Below are 24,358 nucleotides of genomic sequence, written 5' to 3' on the forward strand. Positions count from 1 at the left end.
AAGTCAGAACCCGTAGAGTAGGCCTGGCCACGGGCATCCTGACCCCAAACTCAAAGGCAGACTGATAGCCTGCAAAGGCCCAAAACTGGGGCAAAGGATTTTAAGTCACACCAAAAGAAACAGGAGAAAAAAAATAAATCTGGCTTAAAAAGTAAAACAAGGATTCTCTAAGGCTTAAACAATGTACTGAAAAAACTCAAAAGGATAATATAAAAAGGCACCAAAAAGAAAAGAAACCAACTATAGTAGATTGCCCTAAAAGTCAGCCTTGGCCATATAGCTAATGTGTTTGCTGTATGCAGCACTTCATGGGTAACAATGAGGTAGCCAGCCTTTGGCCCTGCTAAGGTTTTTAAGCTGTGGTAGCCAGTCTCTGCCTTATTGCTCTGTTTGACTTGTGCAGCTCTTTCACAGGTAGCGATCTGGGACGTCCCAGCAGGAGCACAGCTCTTCACCTTTGCTGCTAAGGTGTTCTAAAGTACCTAATTTTCAGAGGAAGTGACCCAGGGGCAGAGGTATTCTTGCTTTGTATTTCATCTGTAAGATGGCAGGAGCAGTGACAGACCTCAGGACACTATTGTGTTTGAGACATGAGTGATGAGTGAACGTTAAATAGGTAAGTACTAAGGGGGTGCACATGTAAATGAAATATTAATCTAATAATTTAAGTATCACCATTATTAACTTGTTCATTAATACAAAGTGAACCTTAGAGGTAAAAGTGAATACTTGTACATGACAAACAAACAGTAAATAAGCTTTGCAAGAGGATGACCCACCACCTCTGACTTGCAGAAACAAGATCCATGTTGTGATGTGTTGAAGATTTTGCATGTAACTTGATAAATGTTTTGTATGTCTTTATTTATAATTTAGGCAAAGCAATGTAATTTAGTGTTACTTTGGTGAGAGGCATTCATGTTTGCCCCCCCTTCTACGACTAAATAGCTGTTTGTAATTTTACGACAGGATTTGGGAGATGATGAGTACTTCTTTGCTAAAGTCTTTCTCTCATTTCCCACACAAAGCCAGGTTAGCTTAACATATGGCATTGGGGGGTTGCAGGTGTTAAGATGTACTATTTCCCCCATTGGTCTGAGATATGGCTGTTTGGATTGGCTGTAGGGAGTTGGACAGAAAACCTATAAATTTGCTTGCTCAACCACATTCTCTCTCTCTAACCAACATATGATGAAGAAGCATCTCCCTTGTTAACCTGTGATGATGTAGAAGTATCTTTCTCTTACTGATCTGATGAAGAAGACCATCACACCATGAACTGAAGACATCACAATCAAGAGTACAGCTTCAGCCATTTTGAACAGACATGTGGCTGAAAGCTGAGCACCAATGATGCCTTAACTAGAGACATTTGAAGTAACTACAAGTCTGTGTGCCACCTGAGCTACACATCATCATTTTATCAGGTTGTATGGTTGCCAATATTCAAATGTACTTTGCATTTTGTTATTATTTATGAATATTATCAGTAATACATTATTTTATGTGTAACTTAACTACTGTTTTTACTACATCTATTTGCCTGAGGTTATAGATATAGAAGGGAAGTTGGGGATAAGTTATAAACAATAATACCTTATAAACAGTGGTAAGTCTGTGAGATTAGGCATTCTAAGGCTACATATTAATAATACAATAGGGGAAAGTAGAGCAATATATATATATTACTTTACCAAGATAAAACAATCCACCATATATTTTTCAAATAAAAACAATTTGATTACAAAAACATTCAAGAAAGCAAAAAAAGGAGGTAAACAGGATTTGCCATCAAGACAATTCCAGGCAAACTAGCCCAAAAACAGTATCCAGTAATCAGAAACCCAAAAGCATAAGCAAAAATGTCAAAAAAGTAGTAAAAATAAAGAAATAGCAATGGCAAAAAGGAAAAAATCACCAACAACCAAGCACATACAATGTACCATGGAGGGACAGCAATTCCCATGGGCCTTTATAAGGCCAACGACAGCCCTTTAATCGTGATTGATAGGTGGCCCTGTCTGTTGGGAAACCACTCACACAACATAAGGGGCACAGCAGAACAATAAACTAAAAACATAACTATACTAATAATAAATATAAATAACAACACTAACATAAAAATTAGTAACAAAAGGACCAAAAATGAACAAAAAGGATATAAAAATAAATTTAAACATAAGCCAGGGTAAAAAAAGTATTTAAACATCTGAAGTAAGAAGTACATTGTGTGTGCTTAAGTGTTGGTGAGCTTATCATTCAGAATTGTTTTTTGGTTCTTTATTTCACCTTATACAATTTCTCGTATTAGGAATTTGTTAGTTTTCCCATACCGCTTGGGGTCAGAGCGCCGGGTTAGCCATTGTACATCACCCCTGGAGCAATTACAGGTTAAGGGTCTTGCTCAAGGGCCCAGCAGAGTAGGATCTCTTTTGGCATTCATAAAACTGTGGCTGCCGAATCATTTCAGTGATTAATATCTCAGGAACACCCCCATTCTCTCCTGAGGTGGGTTGACACCCTGCCTGCGATGTTTCCTGCCTTGTGCCCTGTGTTGGCTGGGATTGGCTCCAGCAGACCCCCGTGACCCTGTGTTCGGATTCAGCGGGTTGAAAAATGGATGGATGAACACCCCCATTCTCAATAAGAACCTCAGGGTTCATTAGGTGATCTTAGAATCAACTGGGATGACTGCAAAACATCATATTGAGGTGCAAAATCTTTCAGTGTGTGATAGCCATCTAAGGCTGGATTAAGATGCCTGCAGGCTCCTGGGTGACTTAGCACCTTCACAGAGACCTGATCATACTTTTAACAATGCAGCTCGTGAACACCATGCCATCAAGCGTGAGGTGGGGATTGCTGAAAAGGCCTCTTGCCATCACAGGCCCCTGGGCACACACCCAGAATCTCCTGATGTTAGATCTGCCCATGTAGATATCAGGGTTTAATGAGGCCTGGCTGGCAACTCAAACTTATCTTGGTCTGCTTACCCAGCCTCACTCTCAACCTGATATTCATGAGAATTACAAACAGGGCACAAGACAAGATGCCCCCTTGCCAGAATCGCACACTCACAATGAACATATGCAAGTTAGCGATGAATTTGCAAACACACTTCTTGCAAGTGCAAATGTAAGGATCAAAAGACCTGCAGCAGTAGTTTATATAAGTTTGAAGCATCTGTTACAAGATAACCATGCTGTACATTGGTATAAGTCTTTTCCAAGTCTATACAGCACACGTAGATACAATTAGAAAACTTCCATGATCTTTAAACTCTCTGTACAAGAGCTTGTCATCTGTTCTTTGACCAGGACACAAATTGTATTCTTCCTCCTGAATCTATGAGAAGAAGAGCCTGATCAAGTCTCCCAACTGTTGTTTCTGTGAAGCTCCTCTGTAACTGACAAATATCATCAATATCATGATTTACAAACCTGAGCGCACATTAAGATCTCAAGATGCTGGTCTGCTTAGGATTCCAAGGATTAATAAAATAACAGTGGGAGGTCGAGCTTTTAGTTACAGGGCCCCTAAACTGTGGAATGGTCTGCCTGCTACTATAAGAGATGCCCCTTCGTTCTCAGCTTTTAAATCCCGGCTGAAGACTCACTACTTCAGTTTAGCATATCCTGACTAGAGCTGCTGATTTACTGTACATACTGCATCTCTGTTGTTAGTCATTAGCACTATAACATAAGTAACATGATAGTTATAATTTGATACTAACCCTTACCTATTCTGTTTCTTTTCTCGGTACCCAAATGTGGCCATTGGTGCCACGGCCCACCTGCCAAGTTGTTTGCCTGCCTATGGTAAAGTCATCCCTGATGGAGGATCACAGGAATCATGGGAAAGAGGGGTCCTTTCATCGGAGCAACGTTTCAGCCGTGGCATGGCCAAATGGGGAGGCAGCTAGATGGATGAGGTCTCCAGGACTCTAAAAATATCCAAACCTAATTATGTCATATCATCTACTGTTAAACCGTAATTCTAAAATTTTTATTATGCTGTCTTAAGGAATTGTTCTGTTGTGTATATTGTATTGTATTGACCCCCTACTTTTGACACCTACTGCACGCCCAACCTACCTGGAAAGGGGTCTCTCTTTGAACTGCCTTTCCCGAGGTTTCTTCCATTTTTCCCTACAAGGTTTTTATTGGGAGTTTTTCCTTGTCTTCTCAGAGAGTCAAGGCTGGGGGGCTGTCAAGAGGCATGGCCTGTTAAAGCCCATTGCGGCACTTCCTGTGTGATTTTGGGCTGTACAAAAATAAACTGTATTGTATTGTATTGTATTGTATCTTGTAGCTCGTGCTACTTTTGTCCTATTGTATTCTGCATTGTTATATTTTTACATAAATTATGCAGCTAGGTTTGCAGTGCCAGAAAGTCTTGTAAGTTCTTCAAGAGTGCAATTATGAACTTCATTGTATTCCACACATATTACAGTAAATTGGAACTGTACTGATTTCATTGCATTATATTTTTTTGATAAATCAAAACCTTACATTTTTGAAAGACCTAACGCCATTGGCCAGCTGAATGTGGTTACTAAGTGCTAATCAACATTCAGCATTGTGTGCATGGCATGTGCATGCATAGTAAGAAAAATACTGAAGTAATAAAAAAGCAGATTATTTGATATACAGTAGCTATGGTTTGAGGAAACATAATGAAGCACCACAAACTGATCACCGATTGTTTTATAGTGCACACTCTTGCTGAGAATATGGTAGACCAGGGGTCCTCAATCACAGTCCTGGAGGGCCGCAGTGGCTGCAGGTTTTTGTTCTAACTTGTTCTGCTTAATTAGAAAGCAATTCTTGCCAATAATTTAATTTCATTGCTTATTAGTGCTTTAACTCTGCTATGTCAGGTAATTCTCATATCCTATATTTTCTTCCCCTTTCTAAGGTCTAAGGATATCATCCAAATGATCTGAAGGCTAAAATGGATAATAAGTAAATCTAGTCCTTTACTTTTTTCTCTTCGCTTTCCTTCCAAGTATTTAATTAAACCCAATACTGTATGATAAATACACACAGGTGTAAATGGTAACAAGCTAAATGGAGAAATGCTGGTTTCTTTTGACATTTTCATGTTATTGGTAATTAGGTGCAATTAAAAACCAAAAGCACAGCTATTTAAGACTAAAATAAGCAATAAGGGTGCAAAATCTTAACAAGCAAGACAAGTAAAATGAAGCAGAAGTGTTACTTGAGCAATAAGAGCTTCTTATTAAGCAATTGGGTTGGAGCAAAAACCTGCAGCCACTGCGGCCCTCCAGGACCGTGATTGAGGACCCCTGTGGTAGACAGAAAGAGAATGATTAAGGGTGACATGTTTGAGTGAGTAAAAGTAGGTTAGTAACTTTTTAGTAACCAGTTAGAAGTAAAAAGCACAATAGAGGGTAACTATCTTGAAAGGCACTATATAGTATGAACATTTTGGTATTGCTAGGTAGAAAAGTAAGCCAATGAGGTTGCAGGGAGAACATGTACCCTCCACACAGGCAAAGTGTGGGCTGGGATTTGAATCTGCGGCCCTGCATTGTTAAGTAGTGGGTTCAGAAAATGGATGGACGACAGAACCTGGACAAAGGACATGGGCAAAGGTATATTTATGTGCATGATTTGCATCTATTTCCCATTCCCATTCCATATCTTGTTGTTTAATGTAAGCATACTTGTATTTGCATACACCCTTTTGCGCATTTACAAGTAATCAGCAGCTGTACTTAGCCTTTGTTCTTTCAGAGCACATTGTCAGTTTAGGTTCTTAGCTGGCCAGTTCAGATGCTTGCAACATTTTCAAAAACACTTTCGACACATTCAAAAACTGTTACTTGGTACAGTTATATTTCTTTGAAACGGAAAGTAAAACCAAATTTGAAATGATAAAGATAAGATAAAAATGATAAGATATTTTTGTTCTTAAAATGAAGGAATACAGTTTGCACAGGTGCAATGGTAAACACCTTACCCTTTTCATTGTGGCACTGCTTGTTACAATTTTAAATACATTCAATATGCTAAATTGAACATAAAAGCAATGAATTAACCATTAGGCATACATAAGATATATAAACTAGATACAGGTCCTCCTTGCTTAATAGACATATACCTTACATCAGTGTTTTTCAACCTTTTTTGGGCAAAGGCACACTTGTTTCATGAAAAAAATCACGAGGCACACCACCATTAGAAAATGGTAAAAAATTTAACTCTGTGCCTATATTGACTATATATAAAGTAATTCTCTTGAATAGGAATCAAATAAACACAAAGAAAGTATTTTATAATTACTTTATTATGAAATATTAAGTAAACAAAATAGTGAAAAATTATAAAATTCAGTGCGCAACCTGGGCCTGTTTGGCTGAACACAAAGCTGATATTCTGGCTGGAATCGAAGAAAGACACACACGTAGCTCTTCGTCAACAGCTCTCAGTCTCTCTCTGTATTTGGTTTTTATAGCAATCATGCTTGAAAAGCTAATCTCACACAGATATGTAGTGGGAAATGGGAGCAATGTCAAAATAGCTTTATTTGCCAGAAGGGGGAACTCCTTGGCGGTATCCAACCAAAAACTGTCCAAAGGTAGATCAGCAAATCTTAGCTTGAAACCACGATTTTGTCTCAGTTCAGTTAGTTCCTCCTGCTCCTGTAAAGTCATGTCCTTTCCACCAACTGATGCTGAGCTATAAGGGTCCCTAACCCAGTCAAGGCATTCAGTGGAGACCGAAGAGAAATAAAATGACAACTTCTCCTCAAGAGTTGTTAAATGTTTAACTATTATCTCACACAGTGCAGCAGTGTGAACACCTTGCCATTGCTTGGTGAGTGTGAACATTTCAAGATTGCCACTTTCCACGTGTTGATGCCAGAGTTGCACCTTTGAACGGAATCCATTTATTTTATCTGTACTTGTAAGCAGGTTTTCACTTCGGCCTTGCATTCGTGTGTTCAGTTCATTCAGATGATAAAATATATCTGCCAGGTATGCCAGCCTTACACACCACTCATCACTTGCAAGCTGCTTTGCGTAATCTGACCTCTCATTTGTCAGAAACACTTTAAGTTCCTCCCGCAGCTCATACACACGAACCAAGACCTTGCCACGTGACAACCACCGGACCTCCGTATGCAACAGCAAGGTTTTATGCTTCGCTCCCATCTCCTCACACAAAGCTGAAAATATGCGACTTTTCACGGGTCGTGACTTTATAAAGTTTACCATGCGCACAACATCATCCAACACATGAACTAGGGCTGCTGGTAAAGTCTTGGCTACGAGGGCCTCGCGGTGTAAAAAACAATGCGTAACAATCACATCTGGATTTCTTTCCTTCACTCTGCTTACAAAGCCTTTGGTGCGCCCGACCATGGCTGCAGCTCCATCGGTGCAGACACTTGTGCAGTATTCCCACTTAAGTCCTCCTTGTTCAAGGTATTCTGATGTGACCGAAAAATTTCTTCTCCTGTTGTTTTGTCTGGCAATGCCTTGCAAAAAAAGAAGTTTTCTCTAATTGCATCACCATCAACAAAACGCACATTGGCCAAGAGTTGAGCATGTCCACTGATATCAGTAGACTCGTCAAGTTGCAATGCAAATTTCTCACTGATACGGATCTTTTCCAAAACCACACTTTTGATGTCTGCAGACATGTCATTAATACGTCTGGAAATTGTGTTGTCTGAGAGAGGAACTTTGGCTATTTCCTTAGCTGCTTCAGGTCCGAGCATCTCCTCTACAATAGCTTTGCAGGCAGGAAGTATTAATGTCTCTGCCACAGTGTGCGACTTTTTTGACTTGGCTATAAGTTCAGCAACTTGATAGCTAGCTTTAAGAGCTCTTTCATTTACCTTTGTGGTTTTTCTCATGAAAGTTGCCTGTTTCTCCATGTTGTCACGCAGGCGAATAAAATAGTCCGCATTCTTGTTTTGAAGCAAAGGATGTTTCGTTTGGAGATGGCGTTTAAGTTTGCTTGGGACCATAGCACTGTTAGCTAGCTTTTCACCACACACCACGCACAGTGGAGTTGGTTTGTTTGTATCTCCAGTGCAAGTAAATCCAACTGAAATATAGCTTTCGCTATATTGCCTTGCGCCAGAGAATTTGCTTACGTTAACCATCTTTGCTTTCTTTTGACCCCCACTCATACTTGGGCTCTCATCTGCCTCCAAATTTTGTTCAGAGTCCAGTTCTTTCCTTTTCAAAAACTTGTCCATCACTGCAGTATCTCAGTGACGATTTCCGGGCATCAGGGAGCCAGGAAGTGGAAGGTGTCCCAGAGGGGACCGGGGGAGTCTAGGCGTGAATTTCAAAAAACACAAAAAAAACACAGTCTGTCTCAGTGTCTTGTCTTGTCTGCACCTACGGCACACCAGCCGCGGAACAGCGGTTGAAAAACGCTGCCTTACATCATCTTGAGGTCAGATTTGACCTGTTTTGGTGTTTGGAATCAGTTAAAGCACCCTGCATTGCAGTTGTTCAGAATGAAACCTTGTGACGTTTCATACATTAGATTAGATCAGCTTTATTAATCCCATGGGGGAAATTCAAATACATAAGCAGCAGAAACATAAAAACAAAGATACAGACTCACCAGGACAGACAGTACAGTCAATCAGCCAATCAATTGATAAACAAACAAACAAACAAACAAATACATCCATACTGTGGTAAACCAGCCCGGTTTACATGAACAGGCGGACACAGAATGTTCCAAAAGTCACACCCATTTTATTTACACTTCTGCACACCACACAGTGACAATGCACCAAACTCCCATAATAAGTCTGTCTCTCCCATTGGGACTTCTCCTTCTGCCACCTTTACTTCTCTCCTCTCCTCTCAAGCTTTGTCTTCTTCCTCCCGACTCTGGAGTGGTCGGCCCCTTTTATAATCACCCGAATGTGCTCCAGGTGATCTGTGACGATCTTCCAGCAGCACTTCCTGGTGTGGCGGAAGTGCCACATTAGCACCCGGAAGCACTCTGGGTAACCCTGGAATTCCTTCCGACAGCACTTCTGGGAGTAATGGAAGTGCTGACATCCAGGGATCCACAATCCTCCGGGCACCCCCTGTGGTGGCCACGGGCCCCAATAGGGTTGAGCTTCCATGCTCGGTTCCCGTGATCCCCATACAAACCCGGGTGGCTGCCCTTTCGTGGTCCAGGGCAGATATAGTCCCTATCCTTCCAGACATCCTAGCTGGGCATAACTCCCAGCCGTCCGTCACAATACATGCATACATAATAAATAAATAAACTTAATGAATGCATTGGCCGGAAGCACCGAATGGCCTAATAGCTGTGGACAGAAAAGATCCTCAGAGGTTCATCTTAGCACATTGTAGTGGAATGAGCCTGTGGATAAAGGTTCTCCATCCTGGAGGGGATGGAGGGGATTTTTCATGATGGCATCCAATTTTCCCACCATCCTCTTTTCCACAACAGCTTCTATGCATTTTAAACACTGTTACGTTCTTTGTGTCTGTTTTGATCCACCATATATTTTAGTGGATTTGAAGCTGTATTTAGTATGCTTTTTTGTTCACAACCCATAAAGACATTCTAAATGTCATGAGTATTAAAGGTTAAGATGGTCAATCAATATAAAAGATGTCTGGAATCAAAAATTGTAGGTCCAGGGTATCTACAAGGGGGTGTCAGAATCAGGTCAATAAAGATTTGTAAGGCACAAGTTTAGGTCAGCACATGAAGACATTGTAAACTTTAACTCGGGAAAAGTAAAAAAAAAAAAAAATGATAGTAAATCTCTCTCAAAAAGAAGAAGTAGAAAAAAAAGTTTCCTTGCCTCCAGAATACTTGGCAGCCAGTTATGCATAAATAAGTAAGATACTGGGCAGCAGATAATGCAGTATCTTCTGTTTTGTTGAGAAATGGCGTCCTACTTAGGCTGGGCATGTAAGCAAAATCTCAAGAGCTGAAACAAATTTGATGTCACCAAAACACACCAATCTGTGTCTCCATTAAAGAAACTTCCAAGACATTGCATTTCTAAAGATCTGAGAATATTGGGGGCACCATCTATATTTTTTAAATGTATTTTTCCTCTCTAGTGGAAAGGAATGCTACACTTAGAAGAATGGATCCTGGCATTTGGCATGAAGCTCAGTAAGTATTTCATTTCTAAGTCAAGTGTAAATATGTCACAGCCATTCCCTGCAGAACGTGAGACACCAGTGACAAGGACTGGATACGTTGGAGAAGGTGTTCATAGAAAGACCCCAAAAATGCCTGATTGTTTTGATGGTTTTGATCAGCCAATAGCTCTAAGTTCCCACATTCATATGGTGTTTTCTGTACAGTAATCCCTCCTCGATCGCGAGGGTTGCGTTCCAGACCCCCCCGCGATAGGTGAAAATCCGCGAAGTAGAAACCATATGTTTGGATGATTATTTTTATATATTTTAAGCCCTTATAAACTTTCCAACACTGTTAACATTATTAGAGCCCTCTAGACATGAAATAACACCCTTTAGTCAAAAGTTTAAACTGTGCTCCATGACAAGACAGAGATGACAGTTCTTTCTCACAATTAAAAGAATGCAAACATATCTTCTCTTCAAAGGAGTACCATCAGGAACAGAGAATGTCAGAGAGAGGGAGAAAAGTAAACAAGAAAAAATCAATACGAGCTTTTAAGTATGAGAAGCACCACGATAAAGCGGCTGCAATGAAGGGATCAATGTGAAAGCAGTCTTTCAGCATTTTTTACAGGAGCGTCCGTATCTTCTAAGCAAACAGCCTCTGTGCAAACAGCCCCTCTGCTCACACCCCGTCCGTCAGGAGCAGAGAATGTCAGAGAAAGGCAGAGAAAAGCAAACAATCAAAAATCAATACGAGCTGTTCGAGCTTTTAAGTGTGCGAAGCACTGCTCAGGTATATCATTGAGGAGTTTTATTTAATACGTAATACGTGCTCTGATTGGGTAGCTTCTCAGCCATCCGCCAATAGCGCCCCTTGTATGAAATCAACTGGGCAAACAAACTGAGGAAGCGTGTAGCATAAATTAAAAGACCCATTGTCTGCAGAAATCCACTAATCAGCGAAAAATCTGTGATATATATTTAGATATGCTTACATTTAAAATCCGCGATGGAGTGAAGCCGCAAAAGTCGAAGCGCGATATAGCGAGGGATTACTGTATTTCATTCAACATTAAGAAAAAAAATATTTTTTTCAAAAATGACCAGAGTATTAACCTGTTGCATACTGACCTGCCGCTAGTTCCTCTTATGACAATCGACAGGACACATCTGCAGTAACACAGATTGAACTGAACTTGAATTGAACTTTACACTGAAATGGCATTTTTGACCACCAAACATGAATTATTTTGATGCAACTCTCCAAAGGGTCTAAGTTTGACATCACTGCATTGAGCATAACAGGTGGTTTCAAAAACACTGACGTATGACTGCAAGCCATCGGATGCAAAGCACAGTTTTGTCAGGGTGATCTCATCTTCACTGTGGGGATTGTCCACTTCTAATTTCGCTGCATAATCTCGAAACACTCAAATATTTTGCTGTCTTTATTTTGAAGAATTCCCAGTTCATATTTCCAAGGCTGCCTTACGTATATTCTTTTTGTAACCTCTCTGACCAAACATTGAAGTCCAGTTTGGTGGGTTAATCTTTATTTGTTCTTTATTTTTATTTCATTTTGTCAGAATTTCAATTAAGTTTGTGCTTGATCCATACTCAAACATCTCTAATGGTTGACCAACTGTGCATGCTCCATAGGAAAGATTTACAATGAAGAACTTTAAGGAAACAATCTGAAAATGCTATTGTGGATGGAAAACATTTAAAAAGAAAATGCCATTACCAGTTTTATTTGTGTTAGTGTGGTCTAAGGTTGTCTTTTCTTTCTATGATGATTCAGTATGCTGAAAAAAATCTGTTGATACAATATGTTGCAATTGTTATTACAATAGATTAAGGGAGGAAAAGAAGAGGAAATTATGTAGAGAGGATGGCTGCAACAAAATTACAAACGCCTTATGAAAACCTAAAAACTGAAGGGCAGTCCTGAAACACCTGCATGAAGGTTGTTAGAGTGTTATTGTCACAGAGTAATCCCTCCGTATGTTGTTTACATGTGTAAACGATGAACACATCTGAATTAGGTCTGGTGATACCGATTAGATATTTTTAAACACAGAACTCAATGCAATAGAAGGATATGATGGGAGATTTGATTGCCACACCAACTAAATTGATAATGATTGATGAGATGTTTAATTCTTCTTCTTCTTCTTCTTTCTCTTCATTTTTTTTGTACTTTAGTGTGGGGTCAATATGCTTGATCACCCTTCTCCAAACAGTTCAGCTCTGCACCTTCTTGTAAGTCAAGCCCTTTTCCTTCAGAACTTGTTTTTAATTTATCCATCCACATTTGTTTTGACCTCCACTACTTTCTCGTTCCCTCCACTCCCATCTCTCATTTTTCCCACATATTCATTGTCTCTCCCCTTCACGTGTCCATATGTCTTACTGTATATAGATAGATAGATAGATAGATACGTTAGTACTGAATATAAAGTTGACACTGGTTTTTAACTTTGTTATAGTGCAATTAAGAATATTTACTAAGAGCTGTCCCCACTTGCTTTAAAAAGAGAACAATCTCAGCAAGCATGCTAACTGTGCCCACCTGTGGGCAGACCATGGGTGGTTTGTGTTTGGGGAAACCAAATTAAATACCACACTGGACCAATCTGGGAGCTACTACAGGAGCCCCTTTAGCAAAGTTCCTCTACTGGCATAAAATGGTTTAATCGCTGGCAGTCCAAGTTCAGTAAGTCCTCATTGGCCAACTAATGGTTTGGTAACGTTAGCTGATGTAATCTCTACCCCTAGTTTCACAATTTTTAAATGATGTCATGGAGTAAGTTACATAGTAAATTAGCAGTATCAGTGGGTTTGACATTTTAATTAGAGAAGTATAAATAAAAATTTCAAAAACTTCAAAATATAAAAATATATCCCAGTTCCTGCCGCTGAAAAACATCTCCACAGCATGATGCTGCCACCACCATGCTTCACTGTAGGGATGGTATTGGCCTGGTGATGAGTGGTGCCTGGTTTCCTCCAAACGTGACGCCTGCCATTCACACCAAAGAGTTCAATCTTTGTCTCATCAGACCAGAGAATTTTGTTTCTCATGGTCTGAGAGTCCTTCAGGTGCCTTTTGGCAAACTCCAGGCAACTCTGCCATGTGCCTTTTACTAAGGAGTGGCTTCCGTCTGGCCACTCTACCATACAGGCCTGATTGGTGGATTGCTGCAGAGATGTTTGTCCTTCTGGAAGGTTCTCTTCTCTCCACAGAGGACCTCTAGAGCTCTGACAGAGTGACCATCGGGTTCTTGGTCACCTCCCTGACTAAGGCCCTTCTCCCCTGATCGCTCAGTATAGATGGCCGGCCAGCTCTAGGAAGAGTCCTGGTGGTTTTGAACTTCTTCCACTTACGGATGATGGAGGCCACTGTGCTCATTGGGACCTTCAAATCAGCAGAACTGTTTCTGTAACCTTCTCCAGATTTGTGCCTCGAGACAATCCTGTCTTGGAGGTCTACAGACAATTCCTTTGACTTCATGCTTGGTTTGTGCTCTGACATGAACTGTCAACTGTGGGACCTTCTATAGACAGGTGTGTGCCTTTCCAAATCATGTCCAATCAACTGAATTTACCACAGGTGGACTCCAATTAAGCTGCAGAAACATCTCAAGGATGATCAGGGGAAACAGGATGCACCTGAGCTCAATTTGGAGCTTCATGGCAAAGGCTGTGAATACTTCTGTACATGTGCTTTCTCAATTTTTTTTATTTTAATACATTTGCAAAAACCTCAAGTAAACTTTTTTCATGTCATTATGGGGTGTTGTGTGTAGAATTCTGAGAAAAAAAATGAATTTAATCCATTTTGGAATAAGGCTGTAACATAACAAAATGTGGAAAAAGTGATGTGCTGTGAATACTTTCCGGATGTATTGTATATATTATTAATAATTTGTTCATGTAATGAGTTGTAACATAAAAAAACAGGACAGGATTGTGGAAAATTAGAGTAAAGATAAGCCATGTTTGGTAAGGACCAAGATGTCCCTTCACATTATGATGGATAGTGGTTGAAAACATCTATGTGAATAGAGGTTGAGGCCATTCCAGGTGGAAAATCAAGCTGCTGATTGCAAATCAACTTTGGGTGCCTGTTGGTCAATTGTCATCCGGAAAGACTCTGACACTAATGCTCATTTTCATGCTAGACATGGTTGATCAGATGTTCCTTAAAACTTCATTGTCATGACACAGGGATGGGAAACACAGTAGTGAAAGCCTGTTTCCACAGTTCACAACCCTCCACTGAAGCCCACCTCAAGATATGGGCACAGCCTCTGCCAGTGAGGAAGAATCCACTGCTGCTCAGTCTTCACCAGAGTCTCATTAGTCGGTTGTTTCAGGGTACATGGTTCATGACAGGTCTTGGTGCCCATCTCCCATGATGAGGAAGCAGACTTGGACTTCTGGCAGGCAAACTGGAAAACTGAAACATGCCCACCCCCAGGTTGTAAAAGACCTCCAGGTCAGACCCATCAGATGTGGATGCAGCAAATTGGTGACAGGAAACCATAAAGCATCGGAGCTCTACTAGCAAATGTACACAATTGGTGCTATGGACCTATGTTTTCTAGGAGTGGCAATGAATGAATGAATGAATGAATGGGATTCAAGGGCCCGTTTGTGAGGAAACACTAAGCCTGTTTAGAGTTGCCAGTTACTAAATTGTGCATGTCTGTAGAGACTGGCAAAGAAAAACACACTGAGTGCTGAAAAGATGTCACTAACTCCAGCAAAACGTGCAAAAGCCTTCATAAAAATGCCTCTAGCAAAATTTGAACCATGAACTCCAGAGATATGAGTGAGTAGCACAAATCACTGGATGAGAGAAAATGTCAAAATGGAATTTAGAAAACAATTAAAATCAGAGATTTCTGTTCTGGTGTTGTGTGGGTTCTCTCTAATTAAACTTATAGTGGATATAAAAAGTCTACACATCCTTGCCAGAATGGCAGGTTTTGGGTGATTAAAAAATGAATCCAAGATAAATCCAGTCAGAACTTATTCCACCTTTATTTATTCATGTGCACACCTCCTAAACTAATACTAAGTTGAAGCACCTTTGATTTTTATTACAGCCCTCAGTCTTTTTGGGTAAAAGTCGTTTGAAGTTGTGGGTTGTTCTTGCTGAATCAGGGAGTGTGAAAGACAGAGAGACAGAAAGAACGACAGTGTGAAAGGGCAATCGCAGCCTACATTGAGGAGGGACACAGCAGGAGAGTAGCCACATGTCCTCTTTTACCAGGCGTTTACTATAGATTGTAACAATGGCAATGTTTAACTAGGTATTCAGGCATTTAATGTACAGCTTATTAACACTTAATGAATGCACCCTTTGCTTGGAGTAGTTACAATCTATTTATATAATTCACTAAGTGCATGCAAGACACTGAGGGCACACAAGACAGAACCCCGTCCGCCAACTCTATGACCATGGGATATGCTCGACAGAGCCACGCACACCAACTGTAACTGTCCTCCCGAGTCCAGCATCGCTCTCGAGGCACGCAACAACTCACCAAACACAGCCTCAGTTGCTTTCGTCTGTGCAAAAGTCCACATGCACCTCTGAGCCACGTTGACTTTATACCGCACACAAGACAGAGAGCCACGATCGCCAACTCACAGAGCCCTGCCCGCCAACTCTAACTAAGGGCAAGCAAGACAGAGAGCGCGCCCAAGACAGAGAGCCACGATCGCCAACTCTGAGACCATGGGATACGCATGCATTTTGGTTTCGGTCCTTGCTATTTTTGTTATACTGTGACGGTGGTTTCCTAAGCCTTTGTTAAACTGAATTCCTTTCTCACAGTTTTCTGTTCCTATTCTTACACCGCTGTATGCTATGGCGGGCTTCGGCTAGTATGTTAAATTATTTCAGTATATTTTATCTGCAAAACCTACTACCACAGATCTTAACTGTATCAATATTTTGCCAGTTTAAATGTGAGAAAAGTAGTGCTAAAATATCGACAGCAAAGGATTAACAAATAGGGAAGGGTTCAGTCCATCGGTCTTGTTTGACAAAATCATCATGAAAACAGCAATTAAGAAATGAGCCGCTCGAAAAAGTTGCATTTTGAAATACAAACGGTCTTTAAAAATATGACCATTTTGAAATAAAGAATGTAATAATCATAAAGTAATGACATTGTATTTCATAATAATCAGGTTAATTTTATTTAATTATTCTTAATATATTGACTCATTTATATTCATTGCAGTAATTTTGCTTGTGGATATTTATTTCATAATTCCCTTTTTATTTATTTCATTTTGGTATTTTGGCACCATTATAGCACTCCTTTTTTACTCACAGACCCCAATGACCTATTTTCTCTTTATGTAGTAAGGGTTTACATGGCAATTTCTGTGAATACTCAGGTTATTAAAGTGCTTGTAAACACAGCGTGTTTGGCTTCTGTTTTTGTCAACTAATCTTGCTTTTCTCCCAACACCCAAAAAGTGTCATGTTATCTTATTTAATGTGTCATTAAAGTAAATTTGGGCTGTTGTGAGTGGGCATATCAATGTTGGGCCTGATCAAAATGGATCTGGTGAGTTTCAAAAAATGAACGAATGAATAGACAATTACACAGTAGATGATCTGAAGCTAAAAAGAACAATTTCTGAGTGCGACATGGAAGGCCAAGCAGTCACTGGGCACAGCTAGGCAGGGTACATAAGATATTTAAAATCACATAGGAAGATGGATTCTGATGCATGTTGTATGATACATACTGTATATACTGGGAGAATATAAACTGCTCAAAAAAATTAAAGGAACACTTTGAAAACACATCAGATCTCAATGGGAAAAAGAAATCCTCCTGGATATCTATACTGATATAGACTGGGTAATGTGTTACGAACGAAAGGATGCCACATCATTTGAAGGAAATGAAAATGATCAACCTACAGAGCCCTGAATTCAAAGACGCCCCAAAAATCAGAGTGAAAAAATTATGTGGCAGGCTAGTCCAATTTAGCCAAAATTTAACTGCAGCAACTCAAAATTGTACGCAGCACTTTGTATGGCCCCTGTGTTCTTGTATACATGCCTGACAACATCGGTGCATGCTTCTAATGAGATGACAGATGGTGTTGTGGGGGATCTCCTCCCAGATCTGGACCAGGGCATCACTGAGCTCCTGGACAGTCTGAGGTGCAACCTGGTGGCATTGGATGGACCAAAACATAATGTCCCAGAGGTGTTCTATTGGATTTAGGTCAGGAAAGTGTGGTGGCCAGTCAATGGTATCAATTCCTTCATCCTCCAGGAACTGCCTGCATACTCTCACCACATGAGGCCAGGAATTGTCGTGCACCAGGAGCCACTGTACCAGCATAGGGTCTGACAATGGGTCCAAGGATTTCATCCTGATACCTAATGGCAGCCAAGGTGCCTTTGTCAAGCCTGTAGCGGTCTGTGTGACCCTCCATAGATATGCCTTCCCAGACAATCATTAACCCACCACCAAACTGCTCATGCTGAATGATGTTACAGGCAACATAATGTTCTCCATGGCTTCTCCAGACCCTTTCACTTCTGTCACGTGCTCAGGGTGAACCTGCTCTCATCTGTAAAAAGCACAGGGCACCAGTGGTGCATCTGCCAATTCTGGTATTCTATGGCGAATGCCAATCGAGCTGCATGCTGCTGGGCAGTGAGCTCAGGGCCCATTAGAGGACATGGGGCCCTTGGGTCACCCTCATGAAGTCTTTCTGGTTGTTTGGTCAGAGACATTCACACCAGTGGCCTGCTGGAGGTCATTTTGTAGGGCTCTGGCAGTGCTCATCCTGTACCTCCTTGCCCAAAGGAGCAGATACTGGTCCTGCTGATGGGTTATGGACCTTCTATGGCCCTCTCCAGCTCTCCTAGAGTAACTGCTTGTCTCCTAGAATCTCCTCCATGCCCTTGAGACTGTGCAGGGAGACACAGCAAACCTTCTGGCAATGACACGTATTGATGTGCCATCCTGGAGAAGTTGGACTACCTGTGCAACCTCGGTAGGGTCCAGGTATCGCCTCATGCTACCAGTAGTGACACTGACTGTAGCCAAATGCAAAACTAGTGAAGAAACAGTCGGAAAAGATGAGGAGGGAAAAATGTCAGTAGCCTCCACCTGTTAAACCATTCCTGTTTTGGGGGTCATCTCATTGTTGCCCCTCTAGTGCATCTGTTGTTAATTTCATTAACACCACAACAGCTGAAACTGATTAACAACCCCCTCTGCTACTTAACTGACCAGATTAATATCCCATAAGTTTCATTGACTTTATGCTATACTCTGATTAAAAAGTGTTCCTTTAATTCTTTTAAGCAGTATATTTCAATTGTATAACTTGCTGGTGATGTCTCATCTGTCACAAATTTTACAGTTTTTGTCTATATATTAAAAGAATAAAATAAGAGGGTCTATGAATAAGTCCAAAGAGGATATATTGAACTGATTCCAGGAGTGCAGCGTGTGAGCTATAAGGAGTCACTGGGGGAGTTGAGCTTTTTGAATGTGAAAAAATAATTAATTAATGGAATATGTAAGATGGATTCCAGCTGTGTAGTTGAAATACAGTAATTTCTTTCAGACAAACATGGAGTACAACTGTATCTATTTAAAGGTGAATTTCATCCATCACATCTACCTTTCCTAGTAAATATCAGGCTGAGCTGTATTGTAAATGAGTGAGGTGAAATCTGAGAATTTCCTTGTTTGCAGTCATATATTTTCTGAGTCACCACGTATTCTAAAACAACATCCAAATTACTGTATGCTCCTTTTGCCTCAGCAAAGGTCAGTGTTCATGAATCATAAAGACATGGGCAAAAAAGGGATTTCTTAGACAGTAGCAAGGCAGAAGCCATTGCTTACCCAAAAGAACAAACAAAGGTTATGCTGATCTCTCCTTTGCCAGGAAGCACTTGGATGATCTCCAATATTTTTGGTAAAATATTCTATGAACAAATGAGACTAAACAAGACCTTTTGGACATCATGGATTCCATTATGTTCAATGTGAAACAAACACAACATTGCAAAGTAAGAACATGATACCAACAGACAAACATGATGGTGTGGGGATGCCTTATTTAAGACCCTGAAAACAAGCGACCAGAAAATTATTAATTCAGTTATCAGTTTGTGAGTTGAAGCATAGTTTGTTCATGCAGCAAAACATTCATCCAAACCATTAAAGAAAGTCCACTTTATAATGGCTGTCAAAAAAAATTAAACTTTCATGTGACACACCAAGGTGAAATTAAAAGAAAGTATTTGGTTGCAGTCATTTCAGGTTGTGGTATAGCAGGTCCACGGCTCTGAAGAAAAGCCCAGTTTTAAATAGATAATCGGCACACTTGCGACTTATAGAGAGGGTGTAGTAGTTTGGCCAATTGCACTGGGTTGGTAGTGGCGTGGAGCCTTCCCGTGCAACTGGGGGCTTAAGGGGGGAGGAATGTGGCATAGTGGGCCCACGGCTCCAAAGAAAAGCCCAGTTTTATATAGATAATAATAGAGGTGGCATGGTAGTGTGGCCAGAGTGGTTCCTGGGCGCTTTGTGCTGTGGGTGGTCATCGCTTAAGTGCGCAGGTGAGGAGTCTGCACCCGTAATTAATGCCGGGAGCTGCTAATCTCCACACCTGAGCCACGTCCTCATTATATACAGTAGAAGTGTGAGTGCGGAGGGGGGAGAGAAAGGGAAAAAACCAAGAAGGAGAAGCGGAGGTTAAGGGAGAAGACAGCTGGAAGGGAGGATACCGGTGCATGAATGAGTGGGCAGACGAGCGAGAGCCGGACCGCTATAAGGACAGGTAACTGAGCAGTGAACCCTAACGGGGTGTTTGAATGGCACCCGGGGCAGTCGGTAGTGGTCGCTCCTGCTGATCGTTAGTGAGGAGCAGGAGAGACCGGAAGTAGGATGGCTCACCGCGGAAGGCAGTGGGAGTCGGGAGGCCTGGGAGGTGGGTGCCCCAGTGTGAGCACCCTGGTCGCTAGGGAAACCAAGTCTTGGTCTGGGGATAGCAGAACGAAGCCAGGGATCGGGAAGCCACTAGACCAGAAGGCAGAGAAGGTCAGCTGCAGGTTGGGTGACTCCCCTGGTGCATAGCCTGGATTGGAGAAGCAGGGGAGTCGTCAGTAGAAGAAGGCACCAGGCTTTGTTTTAAAAGGACTGCTTCCAGCCATTGTTTTTAACCTTGTTTTTATGGATTTATTTATGGGATTTTTAACCTCCACCCAATCACTGGTTTTATTGGATTATTTATTGATCTGAAGCACTGCACTATTTATTTGAACACTTTGTTTTGACTGTTTTTAAATAAAAGCACTCTTGCTCTTGCTTTGTGGATGTCTTCACTGATCAGCTCATCTGGTGACATTACCAATGGTGTCGGGTTCAAAAGCTCCTATAAAGGTAGTGGGAGCATGGAGCGAGAACTCGTCACACAGCTACATGTGACAAAAACAGTTTAAAATCTAAGGGGGCAATTATGTTTTTACACAGAATCAGTTAGTGTTGGGTAACGTTACTCCTTCCATATATAACATACGCAGAAAAAGAAACCATCATTTCTTCACTTATGTGTCCTTTATTTAATGTTACATTTTGTTAAACATCTGAAAACATTCAGTGTGAAAAATTTACAATAACATAGTGTGGAGCCAACCCGGACACAGACAGGCGGACATGTTGTTAATCACCACCACACGTATTTTATTTACAATATTTACAAAAGATTACGTCACTCAGACTTAGTCCAAACAGTGCACAAACCCCAAGACACTCAGTCCTGGCCACAAATGCCTTCTTCTCGGGCCGCCACCACTCTCCTCTCTTGCCTCGTCCTTCTTCCACCCGACTCCAGCTCCGAATGAAGGAGGACAGCCCCTTTTATTCTCTCCCAGATGAGCTCCAGGTGGTTCCCTCATTGGCCACGCCCCATCGTGGCGGAAGTGCCGGCTGTTCTCCCGGCAGCTCTCCAGGTGTCCTTCCAAATCTTCCCCCCAGCACTTCCTGGTGTGGTGGAAGTGCTGAGGCAACAGGTCCCCAAGGCATTGGGGCGCCTCCTGGCGGTGACAACGGGCCCCTGCAGGGTGGGGCTTCCATGCCCTCAACCCGTGACCCCCAAAGCAACCAGGAAGGCGGCCCCCACATGATCCAGGGTGGGCGCAGACCCACATCCGGTCCCTCACGGCGTCCCGGCCGGGTCGTTGCCCCGGCATCCCTGACAATAAGAAATCAGGAAGGAAGCAAATAATTTTCACGACACTCTATTTCTTTCACATTTTCATAAAATCATGCAATCATTTTCCAGGGGATGCTTATACACATAAGGGATCACACAAGGGATAGAGCCTATCCAGGCAGCATTGATTGCAAGGAATGAGCCAACCTGGACGTACAGTAGCTCCATTTTGCTGTGTTGACATTTTCGATTGATGTTTCCCTTGTTTCAGTTTCATATTACCAGCCTAAATCCAGAATATGTCAGTTTCAGCACTTATGCTGGCTCATTTTGTGCTCTTAAGGACATCAGAGTTTACACCTTAACCAACCACAATATATTCAATCTATCTACATAGTGAAGTACTAAACAAATACAACATTCATATTATGAAGACCCTGACTGTGTAGGACAACTAACCACAATTACAAGAACACATGCTGCCAGACTGAACATATCGAAACGACAGTTAAACCACCTAACAGATGCAGAGGTCAGATAGAAGATACTTAACATCAACTAAAAAAAATTGAAGGACGGCAAAATCTTGCAGATGTATTGTGATAGCAAAACAATGTGCTAAGTTAAGAACAGGCAAGGAGTACTTAATATTCACACTGCGATACTGTCTTGCACCTAAAGACCTGTTGTGCTGTTCAGTCTGCCTTTACATTTATTATACTTAGGCAGTTTGCAGGCTGACTCCAGTTTGGAGCTATGTCTGGTACAATATTATCTTCTTACTTTGCTGGATAACATCCCTTCGATCATTTTTTGGACTGGAGCCTGTTTGGGAGCAGGACTGCAATGTATGACATAAGAATACCTACCCAATTGGCGCTTTTCCACTGCACGACACGGTTCAGTTCAGCTCACTTTTGGGGGGTTTTCCACTGGGAACAGTACTTGGTACCTGGTCCTTTTTTTAGTACCACCTCAGCCGAGGTTCCAAGCGCGCCGAACCGTTACCAAAACGTGACGTGTAAACTCTGCTGGTCACTGATTGTCTGAAAATCGTCTTTACTGCGTCACTGAACTTGCGACACGAGACACAACAGACCAGCTAGATTTTTAGCACAGCCAGCGAAGGTTCGGACGCACCATTTTGTTTTAACCAAAAATGGCTGTTTCGTGGTCTATTGAGGAAGTAAAGACATTCCTCTCGTTGGTAGCCGAGGAGTGGATCCAGCGAGAGCTGGATGGGGCGACGCGGAATGAAAAAGTTTTTCAGGCGGTCGCTTGTGGCACGTTTACGATGATGTCACGGCAGTAGAGGCGGCGCAACTATACGACCGTGAATAATCCCGCCCACTCTAAAGCGGGACTAAACTGCAGTCGAAACGCAAACCGAGCCGAACTGAGCCGAACCAAGGTGAGCTGTACTGAACCGTGCTGTGCCGTACTATGCAGTGGAAAAGCGCCAAAGGTGATCTTACCAGTGATTGTAGTTTTCTGTCAGAATCAGGAATGCTAACTCCCTTAAAAGGTGTCCTGTGAAACTAATCACCAAGTTTATGTTTAGGGAAGATTGGTATCCTTGTGGGAAATGAATGGTATACAGTATGTGATTTCATAATGCCAGTGTTATGATTATGTTGTGTTTCCCAGACGGTGGACCTTTACAATGAGCAGACATCCCAGATGGATGGACATCCAAATCAAAAAAGTTGCTGCTCTCCTTTCCTCTGTATAACTTTGCAACTTTTTTTTTTTAAATTTTTTTAGTGTGATAAATTGATTGCACATTTCATGGTTATCTAAAATTTTGGATAACAAACACAGTTTTGTGTGTTTCTGTACTATCGCTTCATTTTTATACATTTATTGTTGACTATTTAGGGGGATTATGTGTAAGAAAATTCACTTTTGAACTTAGGTTTCATTTGGTGTGTGTTGTTTTGCTTCATTTTATTTTATTTGTTTCTTGATGCCATGTTGTTTGTGTGTCGTCACATTCTTATTCACTTTATCATGAGATCTAGAATCAGTGACATCATTAGAAGTTCTGGTAGTATAAATGTCATGGTGTGCAGCAGCCACAGTATCCCTTGGTGGATATTATAAAATGTCTTAATGGTAGATAGCTGCCTGTTCAAGTAGACCCTAGCATAAGAGTTTTGGTTTTAATTCAGACTTCTGCTCTGCTTTCTGAATTTTGGTCTTTGCCTAGCCTCCATGGTTGTGTTAGCCTCATTAGTATTCATTTCAGGCATAGATCCTTTCTCATTTGGTTCTTCAATCATCTTCCACTTATTTTTCTGTAACTCACAGTAATCCTCAAACACTCCATGGGTCCTACCGTATAACTGTTTCTAAGTTTCAAGATTAGGGTAAAGACTTACCACAATTCAATTCTGATTATGTGTTTTGAATAGCATAACACCTTTCATTTCGATTATGGATGGTTAATTCTCTCTAGCAGTTCAAGATATGTTTAGCTTAATTTTCTTAGCATTTTTCACCTCACAGTTTGTCTATGACAACAGTTTTGTTTCTCTCTTTTCCTGGTCCTTAAACAATATTCTTTCTCTGCCATTTTTCTCCCTTGTATGTGTGATGGAAGACACGGATGGACTAGCATCCAGGCTGGGATGGATAGTCTTCTCTTACCCAACCGGGAGTTCATTATAATGAGAGGACAGTAAGGATGGTTGGGCATCTGCATGAAAACAGATGCTACTCCCTTTTCCTATTAGTAGGCTGTCATAGGTGCTATGGGTGAAGAGGCATTCCAACTGGGATGGTTGGTATTCCCTTTCCCATTGTGAAGTCAGAATAAATTGGGGAAATTGGGAGACTGACTTCCATGATCATGTGGTCCCCTTGCACACTGGGTGGCAGCATTTCTCTTGACGAGCCCCTGTTTGGCCATCCACAGGGCATCATGGGAGTTGAGAATCCAATGGGCTGCCCTGTTGGCTACCTTAGAGGCTGCCAAGGAGAAGCTTTTGGAGAAAGGATACCCTGTACTAATGAGGT

The sequence above is a fragment of the Polypterus senegalus genome, chromosome 14, assembly GCF_016835505.1.
Source record: "Polypterus senegalus isolate Bchr_013 chromosome 14, ASM1683550v1, whole genome shotgun sequence".
In the NCBI taxonomy this organism is placed as follows: Eukaryota; Metazoa; Chordata; class Cladistia; order Polypteriformes; family Polypteridae; genus Polypterus; species Polypterus senegalus.